This window comes from Hypanus sabinus, chromosome 16, assembly GCF_030144855.1.
Source record: "Hypanus sabinus isolate sHypSab1 chromosome 16, sHypSab1.hap1, whole genome shotgun sequence".
NCBI lineage: Eukaryota > Metazoa > Chordata > Chondrichthyes > Myliobatiformes > Dasyatidae > Hypanus > Hypanus sabinus.
Genome location: NC_082721.1, coordinates 19,493,991 through 19,506,647, shown reverse-complemented (window position 1 = coordinate 19,506,647; position 12,657 = coordinate 19,493,991). Strand labels below are relative to the sequence as shown.

General features: G+C 40.2%; 1 long non-coding RNA gene across 1 annotated transcript in view; it reads right to left on the bottom strand.

Annotated features, from left to right (window-relative positions):
- Positions 1-4,982, bottom strand: part of LOC132405791 (uncharacterized) — a 52,681-nt gene extending 47,699 nt beyond the window's left edge. Inside the window, exon 1 of the long non-coding RNA XR_009515969.1 lies at positions 4,757-4,982. This is a non-coding gene — a long non-coding RNA (uncharacterized LOC132405791). The remainder of the gene's footprint in view (positions 1-4,756) is intronic.
- Positions 4,983-12,657: the final 7,675 nt, after the last annotated feature.

Sequence of the window (12,657 nt, the reverse complement as noted above, 5' to 3'; positions counted from 1 at the left end):
TCCTTGACACTCCCTACCACGTATTGTGTATGTCCTGCCCTTATTTTACCTTTCAGAATGCATCACTTCACACAGATTATGTTTATATTCCATCTGATATTGCTCTGCTCTGTTACCTCAATGTATTTGCATAATCTGTCTGGATGGCACACTAAACAAAAGCTTTTCAGTGTATCTCAGTGGACAAGTAGCTTTTGTTAATAATAAACCAATACCAATATCTTCCTGTAGCCTGAGATTATCTTCAATATCCACTAACATGCAGACTTACAAATCATACCATCTTTATTAATATCTGAGTTATTAATAGCTCAATTCCTATCCCTGTTGTACAACAAATTATAAGCACAGGAGATTCTGCAGATAATGGGAATCCAAGGCAGATGCTGGAAATTTATCAAGACTAGTGAAGGGCCTCGACTTGAATCATTGACTATCAGTTCCCTTCCATAGATGCTGCATATTGAGTTCCTCTAACATTTTGTGTCTTGTTCCTGTGGAACACCACAAGTTACAGGTTTCACAAAAGCAAACGTCCACCATCACCTCTGTCTCCCAACACCAAGTTAACTTTAATCCAATTTGTCATTAACCCCTTGCCTTCCAATCAATAACAAAACTGGGTGATACTGAGAAACAGGCGGTTTTGAATTAGTCATCAACTTTAAGAATTTCCAACTGAAGTTAATGGAAATTAAAATTGGGAAATGCTTATCACGAATGGGTGATCACCAATTTCACACCATCAAACCACATCAAAATCATTCCCAATTACTTTTGTTTACTTACTGCTGATTTTTATCTTTTGTTGACATGGTTTAGAAATTCCATACTTGTGATGTGCTTACTCCAAAGGTATTTATTCCATGTAAATAAGGCTTATGTAAATGGCCCCTGTGGAAGAAACTAATTTTTTTTTATTTACAATTGGCTGGTTTGACACAGAGCCTGAGAAATGAGCTGTCTTCCTGATATTGATTTGTGTTCTGCAAGCCTTCAGCAGTGTTTCCAAGTAATACTGAAATCAGTTGTGGCTCCTGCTTTAAAAAAAATTCCGTTCTAATATCTTTAGCGCAAGCTGGATTTCTGACACTAAGATACAAAAGGCTTATACTGTGCCAGCCTGTTGGAAAACTGATGAAGAATTAACTTTGATGCTGCGTCAAGTCCATCACAAATAGGTTTATTAGGCACTGTTGCTTCGACAGGTCTAGTAAATTATCTTGGCCGCGTGACAGAATTGTAAAGTAAAGAACGTCAATACTTCCATCACTGTTTCATGAAGCGTCTTAGCATGAACACTTTGCAAAATTGAAACTTCGTCTTCCCATTCTATCTATAAAATATTAGAAGTCCCTTGTTAGCAAAGACCTCTGGTGAGTTGTGTGTTCAATTCTTGTCAGGCTTCAGAAGTGGCATGTCTTCTGACTTGCTGATTGGAATACCATGTAAAATCTGCTGAAACTGAAATTTGCTTTGTAAAATATCTGATGCAACCTGGGGATCTATCACACTGATATTAAGGTGACCAACATCCAGAGCTGGAAACACGAAGTTTCTTGTAACTTTACCACACAAATAGTCATGCAAATATATATTAATTTCCAATGCGTGAATGTAGCATGTGAGTCTGTGTGTACATAGGTGCTCGTATGTAACAATGGGATTCCTTTATTTCATGTCCATATCAGCAAAGTGTCTCAACCAATTCAATGTGGCTCAGAATGTTAAGAATAGAGTTGCATTTAAATAACCCCTTTCATTATGTTCCAAAATACCTAATAGCCAATGCACAAAACTGGAGTATGATGAGGACTGTATAGTAGCAACCAATCCTCAATTTGCCAGACTAATGCCTGGAATTGGTAGATGATTCTACATGACAGGTTAGACAGTTTAGATTTATATCCAATGCAGTTGAATGTAACTTTATTGAAACAAACACAATCCTGAAGGATTTTGACAGCGTGGATATGGAGATGTTTTTCTTGTGAGAAAACTTGGATAGTAAAAGGCAAATATTAGCTTTATTTGTCATATGTACATCAAAACATATAGTGAAAAGTGTCATCTTGCGTCCATATCAAACACAGTCTGGGGACAGCCCACAAGTGGTGCTGTGCTTCTGGAGCCAACATAGTATGCCCATGACTTACTAACCCTAATGCTGTACTTCTTTGGAATGTGGAGAATAAAGGTCCATGTTTAGGCTGGTGTAGGTAGATTAGTGATAAGCAGAAAGATGGAAAATGTAAGCAGTAAGCAGATTGCAAAATTGAGGACCCCGTCAGAGCACCCATGATCAGGTATAAATTTACTTTTCTTCAAAATTACTCCAGATTCTGTTACATGTCCACTGGAAAGAGCAGATTAATCTCATCCAAAAGGCAGCAGGGTCAATAACTCATTTCCTCAGTTCTGCATGGGAGACTACACTTTTACAGAGGCCAAAACCCAAAGTCTTGTGATTTTGCGTCAAAGGCATCCCCAATTAAATCACTGCCATGCCTTAACTTTCCTCTTCCACACCTCTGAATGGCTCCATTCTTGTTTCCGTTTGACTGCGCGGTACAAATAAAACCGGGACTCACACAGATGGAGACTGAGGGAGGAGTCAACAAGGCTGCGGTTACAGAGACCAACTGCACTCTCAATTTATCACAAATCAGTAAACTGACTGCAGGAGTCAAAGGGCTAGTCAAGTAATTAATGCCATCATAGATCATTACTTTGCAGTAAATACAGACTTAGTGCTTAGACCCAGTTTAAAAATAGTACTGTACTGTGGTCTCGGGGTTAAATTACTGAACTAATATCTGGAGAGGAAGAGACTCAGAGTCGTACACTGCACAGATACTTTGATAATAAGTGAACCTTTGAACCACAGGAGAAACAGGTAAATTTAAACTGAATATTAAACAGTCTGAAATGTGAAATCTGCCATCTTTACACAGTCAGCCCTATAATGACTTCAGCATCACCATGAGGTTGAATTGTGTTTGCTTCCTCAGTTCTCGGGGAATATGGAATGGATAATGCCTGCTGGCCTTGCTAGTGACAGCCACAGTCATAGTAATGAAATTTTGATCAAAAAACATGAAGTGTAAATCTCAACAAAGCGGTTGGGTAATTTGAATTCGATTAATCACATAAATCTGGAATTAAGAAAAAAATCTAACCTCAATAATCACTCAACGTTGTCCAGACACACACACACACACACACACACACACACACACACACACACACACACACACAATCAATGCTGGAAGAAATCAGCAGGGCAGACAGCATCAAGGACGAGAAGTACGCAGTTGATGTTTTGGGATGAGACTCTTCATCAGGACTAATGAATAATTTCAGCCTGAAACGTCCACTGTTTATTCCCCTCCGTAGATCAGAATCAGAATCAGCTTTAATATCACTGACACAGTTTGTGAAATTTGTTGCTTTGCAGCAGCAGTAAAGTGCATTACATAATAACAAACTGTAAATTACAATATAAATGTAAAAATATAAATTAAATATGTAGTGCAAAACCTGAAATAGTGAAGTAGCATTCATGGATTCGTTCATTACATTCAGAATTTCAGAAGTTCACTTAATATTCTTCCGTTTTTCAAGATTTCCTACAGAGAAGAGTATCTGCTGTGGTTACACCTGGTCTAGCCTATTTACGTCTCCAATTCTACCTGTGTGGTTGCTTCTTAATTCCCTCCTCAGTTCCGGCACAAACAATTAAGAACAGACAATAAAGGCTGACATTTACTGGGTGGCATCAATTTTAAGTTACTGGATCGCTGACTGCAGCAGAAGCACCAGCAGCTGTGTATGGCCCAGGGAAGGAAAACTACCGGGTTTCCCTAGCCTGCTCTATATATCAATCCAGACCCACCAACGAGGTTGACTCTTAAATGTCCTTTGTAATGGATTAGCTGTACTGACCCTAAGTGCTGACCTTACCAAATCCTTTAACAGTAATAAAAAAATGTTTCCAATGACATCAGTAAATTGTGAACATATAAAATCTGGCTGTTCTTAGTTCTATCACTCTCTGAGGTTTAATACTTCTAATTACATTACTTTCTTCTATGCTGAACAAAGATCTACTCATCTCAGTCTTGAGATTTCTAATAACACTTTAGAGTGAACAGGGTAGGTTAAGTTATAAACACAAAAGATTCAAGGTATTAAGTGGTGACTGTTTGTATGCAGCTCCAATGGGAAACATCTAATATTCCCATTTAGGATTACTACAGCTGAGATCCACAATCACAGACAAGGGCACTTCAATAAGCAGCATCATGTTAAAGCGTTAAAAAAATCTATCGATACACAAATTCAACGAATCTTGCACAGTAGACTCAGGGCATGAGTGCATTTCCCCTTTAAGAAAGCAGGAGTGAGAACGCTGTTCCGGCTTACACATGTGATTGAAACACAGAAGCTTTAGACTTGCACTCCTGACTATTCTGCTGGCGAATGTACAGTATCTGGAAAATAAAAGTGAAGACCTCAAAGCAAGATAGCTGTACCAGAGGGACAGCAGGGACTGCTGTGTACTTTGCCTTATGGAAATATGGCTAACATTCACCATTTCAGCTGCATTATTTCATAACGCTGCAGCTCTACGGCTTTACCATTCTCTGCAAAGACAGGACGGCCCAGTCTTTTCAACACAGAGAATGCGGACAGTGCTTTTTGATTAATGAGTTGTGGTGCACAAACGTGGTAGTTATGTCTCAGTCCTGCTCACCTGACCTGGAACGTCTACTGGTCAAATCACGTCTATTTTATCTGCTAAGGGAGTTTTCTGCCATCATCCTGGTAGCAGTGTACTTTCCACCTCGGGCCGCTGTCAGGCAGGCTCTGGAGGAGCTGAACAGTATAATCAGCAGGAACAAAATTCCGCATCCTGTCGCCTTCCCTATCATTACGGGAGATTTCAACCAGACCAGCTTGAAGAAGTCTCTGAGCAAGTACCAGCAACATATCATCTGTGGGACTGAGGAGCCAGCACACTTTGTTATGCATTGTAACAAGACTCTAGAAACTAATTAAAAGGAAAACACATGACCCAGGATGAATGTGTCTGTTTCAGTTTTACTTCAGTGAGGCATGCACATAAGGCGTGGGATGTATGACATATGCCATTAATATACTTGTACAAATAACCCATAATTAATTATGTACACAAGGAATGCTTAACCAAACAATATATTTACAATATTACTCAAATATTACTGAAATATTAAATACACAACACTCCTCCCTGCTTAGCTATAAACTCCAACTCAATATAGAAAGCATCTTAACTTATATACTATATATACAGTATACCATATAATACAACTACTCTATTGACATCAATAGCATAGTAAATTTTAAATTGTCCCAATCAGGCTTGAAGATTAAAATGTTGTGGAGAATTTCTTACTGTTATGGGGTAACGTCTTTCCTGACAAGGGGGATCACTCTGCTTGACAGAAAAAATTTGCGGTTGTGAAGCAATCTCAGTTTCTTACATCTCCTCCGTGGTGGTTGTAGGAGTTGACTCTGGGACTCCAGTAAGTGGTGCTGACAGTTCTGGACACCTTTCCTCTCCAACGATTTAGTTTGCTCTCCCCAACTGATTGAAGTGTCATCTCCAGGTGACATCAGACGCAGTCTCTACTGTGCAGGAAAGAAGTCCAGTTCTGCCCATAATCTTTCCAAGAACCCACTTTTGATCACCTCACCAGGACTGCTTGTCCTGGAGTGAAACTTCAAACCTCCTTGTTTGAGAAGCCCTCAATTTGTCTCAGCTCTTTCAGAGCATATTCTGGTCTTAGGGTATATAGCAAAGCATTAACTTCAGCCACCAATCTTCAGATCTGAATATGGACTGTAGATTAAATTTAAAATTCAGCTCTGGACAATAGAGCCATGAGCCACAATTAATTGGAAGACCAGACAATGCTGATTTAAAATTCATTTGGATGTCTGAGGTGTGGGTGTGAAGAAGGAGGTGTGCAATTTATATATCATTCAAAGGAAAGCATTGTAGATATATTATGAATACAGAATTGTCCCCTGATCTTTAGCATATAAAATGTCATGTAATGTTGGGTGGAGCAGGCCTCTTCCTCTGAAAGGGTCTCAATATCATACCTGCTGAGTTCATTTTCTCTCTTTGTTCATTTTCTTCATTTTTCTCTCTTTGGTGACTTTGTTCACGTGACACAAGCTGCTTGTTTTCCTGCATACTCCAAAGATTGGGTTTTGAGCAGATCCAAGTGTGAGCACAAGGGATTACCCAGGAATAGCACAGCTAGTGAGTTGTTGCTTCTCGAGTGTGCTGCATTGCAATATGCAAGAAGGAAATCCGCAAGCTTCTGATCGCTGGTAGAGAGGAGTGTTCTACTGACGTTGCTCACATTTTAGACTCTGGAAAGAACTTTCTAACAAGCTATTTGTAGCAGGGTGGTACAGTGCAGCTGTAATAGCTCTTACTCTATTCATTTTTAGGAATGACTGAAACAGTTCCATAGCAACCTGAGGCCCATTGTCACCGAGTAAGTATTCTGGAACAGCAGTCCTTGAGAAGAGGCTTCTCAACACATCAACATCGCGTGAGGCTGTAGTAGAGGCGATTGGGAAAACATCTGGGCACTTTGTGGCTGCATCCACTACTACCAAGAAATTTGTGCCCACGGTTGGTCCAGCAAAATCCTCATGAATCCACTGCCAGTGCAATGCAGGCCATTCCCAGGGATGGAGTAGCACTGATCTTGGCATCTTCTGGACATGTTGGCATCACAAACTTGCCAAGTTCCTCTCCACAGATACTGGCCAACTTGCAAAGGACTTTGTGCATGCTGCCCAAGATTTCCAGAATCTGCAGATTCAGAATTAGTTTGATATCATGGCATAGAGTATGTCATGAAATTTTGTTGCTTTGCAGAAACAATATGTTGAAATGCACAGTAATAAAACTAGAAATTACAATAAAGGTATATATAAAAATAAAATTAAATAACTGTTGCAAAATGAGAAGGGAAAATATTGAGGAAGTGTTCATGGGTTCACTGTCTATTCAGAAATCTGATGGCAGAGGGAAAGAAGCTTTTTCTGAAATGTTCAGTGTTTGTCTTTGGGCTTCTTCACCCCCTTGATGGCAGAAAGGAGAAGAGGGATGCCCTGGGTCATGGGGGTCCTTAATGGATGCTGTCTGTTTGAGGCATCGCCTTTTGAAGGTGTTCTGGATACTGGGGAGGCTAGAGCCCATGATGGAGCTGACTGGGTTTGCAACTTTCTGCAGCTTTTTCCAATCCTGTGCGGTGGCCCCTTCATATCAGACGGTGATGCAACCAATCAGAATGATCTCCATGGTGCATCTGTAGAAATCCGTGAGTGTCTTTGGTGACCCACTAATTCTCCTCAAACTCCTAATGAAATATAGCTGCTTTCGTGCCTTCTTTGCAATTGTATCAATATGTTGGACCCAGGATAGATCCTCAGAGATGTTGACACTCAGGAACTTGAAACTATTCACACTTGCCATTTTTGATCTGTTGATGATGTGTGTTCCCTCAACTTCCACTTCCTGAAGTCAGTAGTCAATTCTACTGATGTGGAGTGCGAGGTTATTACTGCAACATCATTCACCCAGCTGATCCTCCTCATCATCAACTGAAATTTTGGCAATATTAGTTGTGTCTCTGGAAAAATTATAGGTGGCTTTTGAGCTGTGCTTAGCCACAAATTGATGGGTGTAGAGAGGGTAGAGCAGTGGGCTAAGCACACACCCTTGACGGGCACTAGTGTTGATTGTCAGTGAGGAAGATATGTTATTTCTGATCTGCACAGACTGCAATCTCTCTGTAAGGAAGTTAAAGATCCAGTTGCAGAAGGAGGTACAGAAGCCCAGGTTTTGGACCTTTTTGATTAGAACTGAGGGTATGATTGTGCTGAACATTGAGCTGTAGTCAACAAACTGCAGCCTGATGTAAGTATTACTATTGTCGAGGTGATCCAAAATCAAGTGGAGAGCTAGAGAGATTGCATCCACTGTAGACCTATTGTGGCGATAAGCAAAATACAACAGGTCTGGGTACTTGCTCAGGCAGGAGTTGATTCTGGTCATGACCAACCTCTCAAAGCACTTCATCACAGTAGATGTGAGTGCCACTGGGCAATAGTCATTGAGGTAGCTCACGCTGCTCTTCTTGGGCGCTCGTATGATTGTCATGCTTCAACTGCAGCAAAGAGAAACTGAAGATGTCTCTGAACACTCCTCCCAGGCGGTTCGCACAGGTTTTCAGAACCCGACCAGGTACACTGTCAGGGTCTGTCACCCTGTGAGGGTTTACCCTCTTGAAAGGTGTTTCGACATTAGCCTTTGAGACAGATGCACAGGGTCACCAGATGCAGCAGGAATTCACATAATGTAGTTTTACCTTCCCTTTCAAAGCATGTATATAAACCATTGAGAGCTCATCTGGGGGGGATGAATCACTTTCATTCATGATGCTAATTTCATTCAGATTTCACTCTGTAGGAGGTAATGGCCTGCAAACCCTGCCAGAACATACTTGCATCTGATTCTGTCTCTGACCTCAACTGGAATAGTTTTTTTTGCTTTTAAGATAGCCTGCCATACGTCGTACCTGGACTTCTTGTATAGATCTGGATCACTAGCCTTGAATGCCATCAATCTAGCCCTCAGCGGACTAGTAACCTCCTAGTTCATACATGGCTTTTGATTTGGGTATGTCCCATATGTTCTCAAAGGCACACACTCATCCACACAGACTTGATGAAGTCGGGGACTACTGTAGCCTCAAACATGAATCCGTAAGTATTGTCCAGTCCACTGACTCAAAGCAGTCCTGAAAGCACACATCCACCTTGCTTGATCATTCCTTCTTGGTCCTCACCACTGTCACTGCAGTCTTCAGTCTCTGCCTAAACACTGGTGGTAGAAGTGCAGCCAAGTGATCAGACTTTTCAAAGTGTGGGCATGGGATGGCATGGTAAGCATTCTTGATAATGGTTACCGGTGGTCAAGTGTTGTGTATTTAATATATCTGTATTATTTGAGTAATATTGTAAATATATTGTTTGAAAACACACTCTGTTGTTTACATAATTAATTGTAGATTATATGTAGAAGTATGTGAATGGCATATGTCATTACGTCACCATGTCATATGCGCATGCCTCACTAAAGTAAAAATAAAGTAGACACATTCATCCCAGCTCCAGTGTTTTCCTTTCAATTAGTTTCTAGCATTGCAAAACATAACAGTGATGAAGAGTAAGTTTTGAAACAAACCCGAGACGACTACCTACCTGTTGAAGCACAGTGAGTTATTTGAGTTTAAAAAATCTCAGCATTTTTTTTTCTTCTTCAGAAGGGAAGAAAGAGATATTAGAATTTTTAAAAAGCACAGCTCATTTTTATCTTTGGAAGGGGGGTGAGAAACTCAATTGAGTTAAAAAGAAAGACAGAAATCAGATGAAATTCATGGGTTCATAAACAGTGAGTACTGAGCGATAATGATACATTTTTAAAAATGCAGAAGTGGCTGGCTACATCGGAAAGATAGGTGCATTCAATTGCACAACAGGTATCTGGCTGAATGATACTGAATGAATTAAGTAGCATTTTAAAGCAAATAAAGCAACTGATGAGAAAAGAGTGCCAATTTTGCTGAGTGTAATTGGTGCAAGAGCATACAGCTTGCTTGGAGGTTTAACTGCTCCAATCAAACTAGCTGAAATGAGCTTTGCTGCTATTCTGAATGTAATGCAGGTACAATTTCGAACCAAAACCACAGTTTATTGCAAAATGCTTTAGATTTCATTAGCAATTCAAAAGGAAGCTGAATTTCAGTTTACTTGGCTGAACTAAATAAATTGTCTGAGAATTGTTAGTTCTGTGATAGGCTTAATGCAGCACTGAGAGTTTGTTTAACTTGTGGAATCTTACAAGAAAGTTTTCAAAAAAGTCTCCTAACTGAAGCACATTTAAAAGACCAGTTGAAATCGCTGTATCGGTTGAAACTGCAGAAACTCAATTGAGTTGCAGTCAAGAATGAAAGTGACTTGAACAGAATTACAGCATCTAGACCGAGGCCAACCCGGCTGAACAAGTTGTGTAACTGTTGTGGCAGGAGCTCCCATACACAAGACCGATGCAGGCTTAAAGGTGAAACTTGCAGAAAATGCAGCAAAGTAGGACGCATACAAAGAGCACGTTGGGCAGACAAAAATAAATGGACTACACAGGGAAGAGGAAAAGATAAAAAATCAAGCTGCAGTTTTAAAAAAGAGCACCAATCAGCATACTGTTGATGAAAATTCTGATAATGATGAGAATGACACAGTACTGGGGACCCTTAACATTTCAATGTGAAAACTAACAATGCACAAGCAATGTGACTTGAACTAGACGAGAACAGCAAATTAATGAAGCTGCGATTGAACACTGGCTTAGCTGTTTCAGTCATTCCACAAAATGTGTTTGAACGGCATTTGAAAGACAGTGAAATAAATCCTAAAATGAAAAGATATCTAAGAACTTATACTGGAGAAAATATAACTCCTGTGGGAATGACATTCATAACAGAGAAATGCAACAACCAGCAAGCCACAATGGACTACTTACATGTGGTAAAAACAGCAGGGAAGCATTGTGGAGTTGTGATTAGCTGAGACAACTCCAACTTAACTGGAGATCGATCCACCATTTGCACGGCACATCCCCTGCTGTAGAGTCGATAGAAAGCAAATTAAGAAAGGTACCAGATGATGCCACAGCTGTGTTCAAGGATGGCATTGCAAAACTCCAAACTCTAGATGATATCATTGTCACTGGTGATGATGACAAGGACATTTCTCAAAAATCTCAAGACGGTGTTAAAAAATTCAGAATTCAGAAAATTATGGGCTCAGAGCATATTGCAACAAGTGTAAATTCTTTAAACCAAGCCTCACTTGCTGTGGTTGCTCCATTGACGTATAATAATTACAGAAGTATTCTGAGAAAATTCAAACAGTGGTGAATGCCCTAAGGCCAAAGGATGTGTCACAGTTGTGGTCCATTTTAAGATTTGTCAATTACTATTACAGGTTCCTGCCAAATCTGGCTACTATGCTTCACCATTTGAACTCATTGCTGCAGGTCAGGAAGAAATGGCAATTGCCAAATCAGTGTGAGGTGGTTTTCTAAAAGGCAAAGGAAATTATGATGTCAGACACTGTACTCATACATTCTGATCCACGTCATTCAGTGAAACTCGCCGATGATGCCTCAGCTTAAGGTATCGATGCAGTCATGTCACATGATGTGAGTGATAGAAGAGAACGCCCCATAGACTTGCCATTGCAGAGAAGAATTACATACAGATCGACAGAGAGTCCTTGAGTCTGGTTTGGGGTGGAAAACATTTTAACCAATACCTGCATGGCAGAGAGATTACCCTGATTACTAATCAACAGCCACTAGTGTCCATTTTCAATCCACAGAAGGGTGTTCCACTAACAGTAGCAGCACAAATGCAGAGATGGGCTCTGATTCTTAGAGGTCACAAATACAAAATTGAATTCAAAAGGACAACTAATCATGGAAGTGCTGATGGAAAAGGAAATACCTGTAAAATTTACAAAAGAGGACACTCCACTTGATGTATTCTCCCTAATGCTAAACAAATGCCTCCATAAAACAACAGATGTGATCCAAAGGGAAACCAGAAAAGACTCTACATTATCTCTGGTTTACATGGCAACCCAAAATGGCTGGGATGTGAAGTAGAAATTCCAGTTCCCACATTTTTACCAGCACCAGAACGAACTTGCCCTTGATAGGGGTTGCCTTAGGTGGGGATTGACAGTTGTTGTACCATCCAAGCTGAGAGCTGAAGTTTTGGAGGAGCTACATGCTGGTCATCTAGGCACGGTCAAAATGAAAGCATTGGCTTAAGCTTTGTCTGGTGGCCTGGGATAGAACAGTAGATCGAGCAGCTGACAGAGCATTTTTTGGGATGCCAACTTGTCCAGAAGACAGTGACTCAAGTAACCATGCATTACAACAGTGGTGTACAGCAGAGCATCTCTGAACCCCAACATGTTGAACCTAGAAATGATGGGGCTAGAGCAGTGAAAGGCCATGAACATACAATCAATGGGCACTTTATTACTCCCTGTACCTAATAAAGTTGCCACTGATTGTATATATAGAACAAATCAGAACTCATTGGTGAAGAGAATTCTAGATTGTCACATTCCTTAAAATCGTGTCCCTAATTCCACTTCCAAATATCCTTGCTCTGCTTTCGGTGATAGTGCCCCCTTGTACTTGGTTCCTCGTTGGAAGAAACAGTTTCTCTGTATCTACTCTATCGAATTCCTTTAATATTTTAAACACCGTGATTATATCAATCTTCCAAACCCATGGGAGTACAAACCACTGCCTGCAGCAATTTTATGCTGAATTGTTTCGCTAAAACATAAATCAGATTTACATGAAATAAAAAAGAAATATAGCAAAGAAATGCATTTATGTAGTGTTTTTAACAACATTCCAAAGAGCTTTACAGCCAATAAAGAACTTTGAAAGTAGTGTCACTTTCATAATGCATGAAATGTAACAACTGTGGATTTAGACAGAGCAAA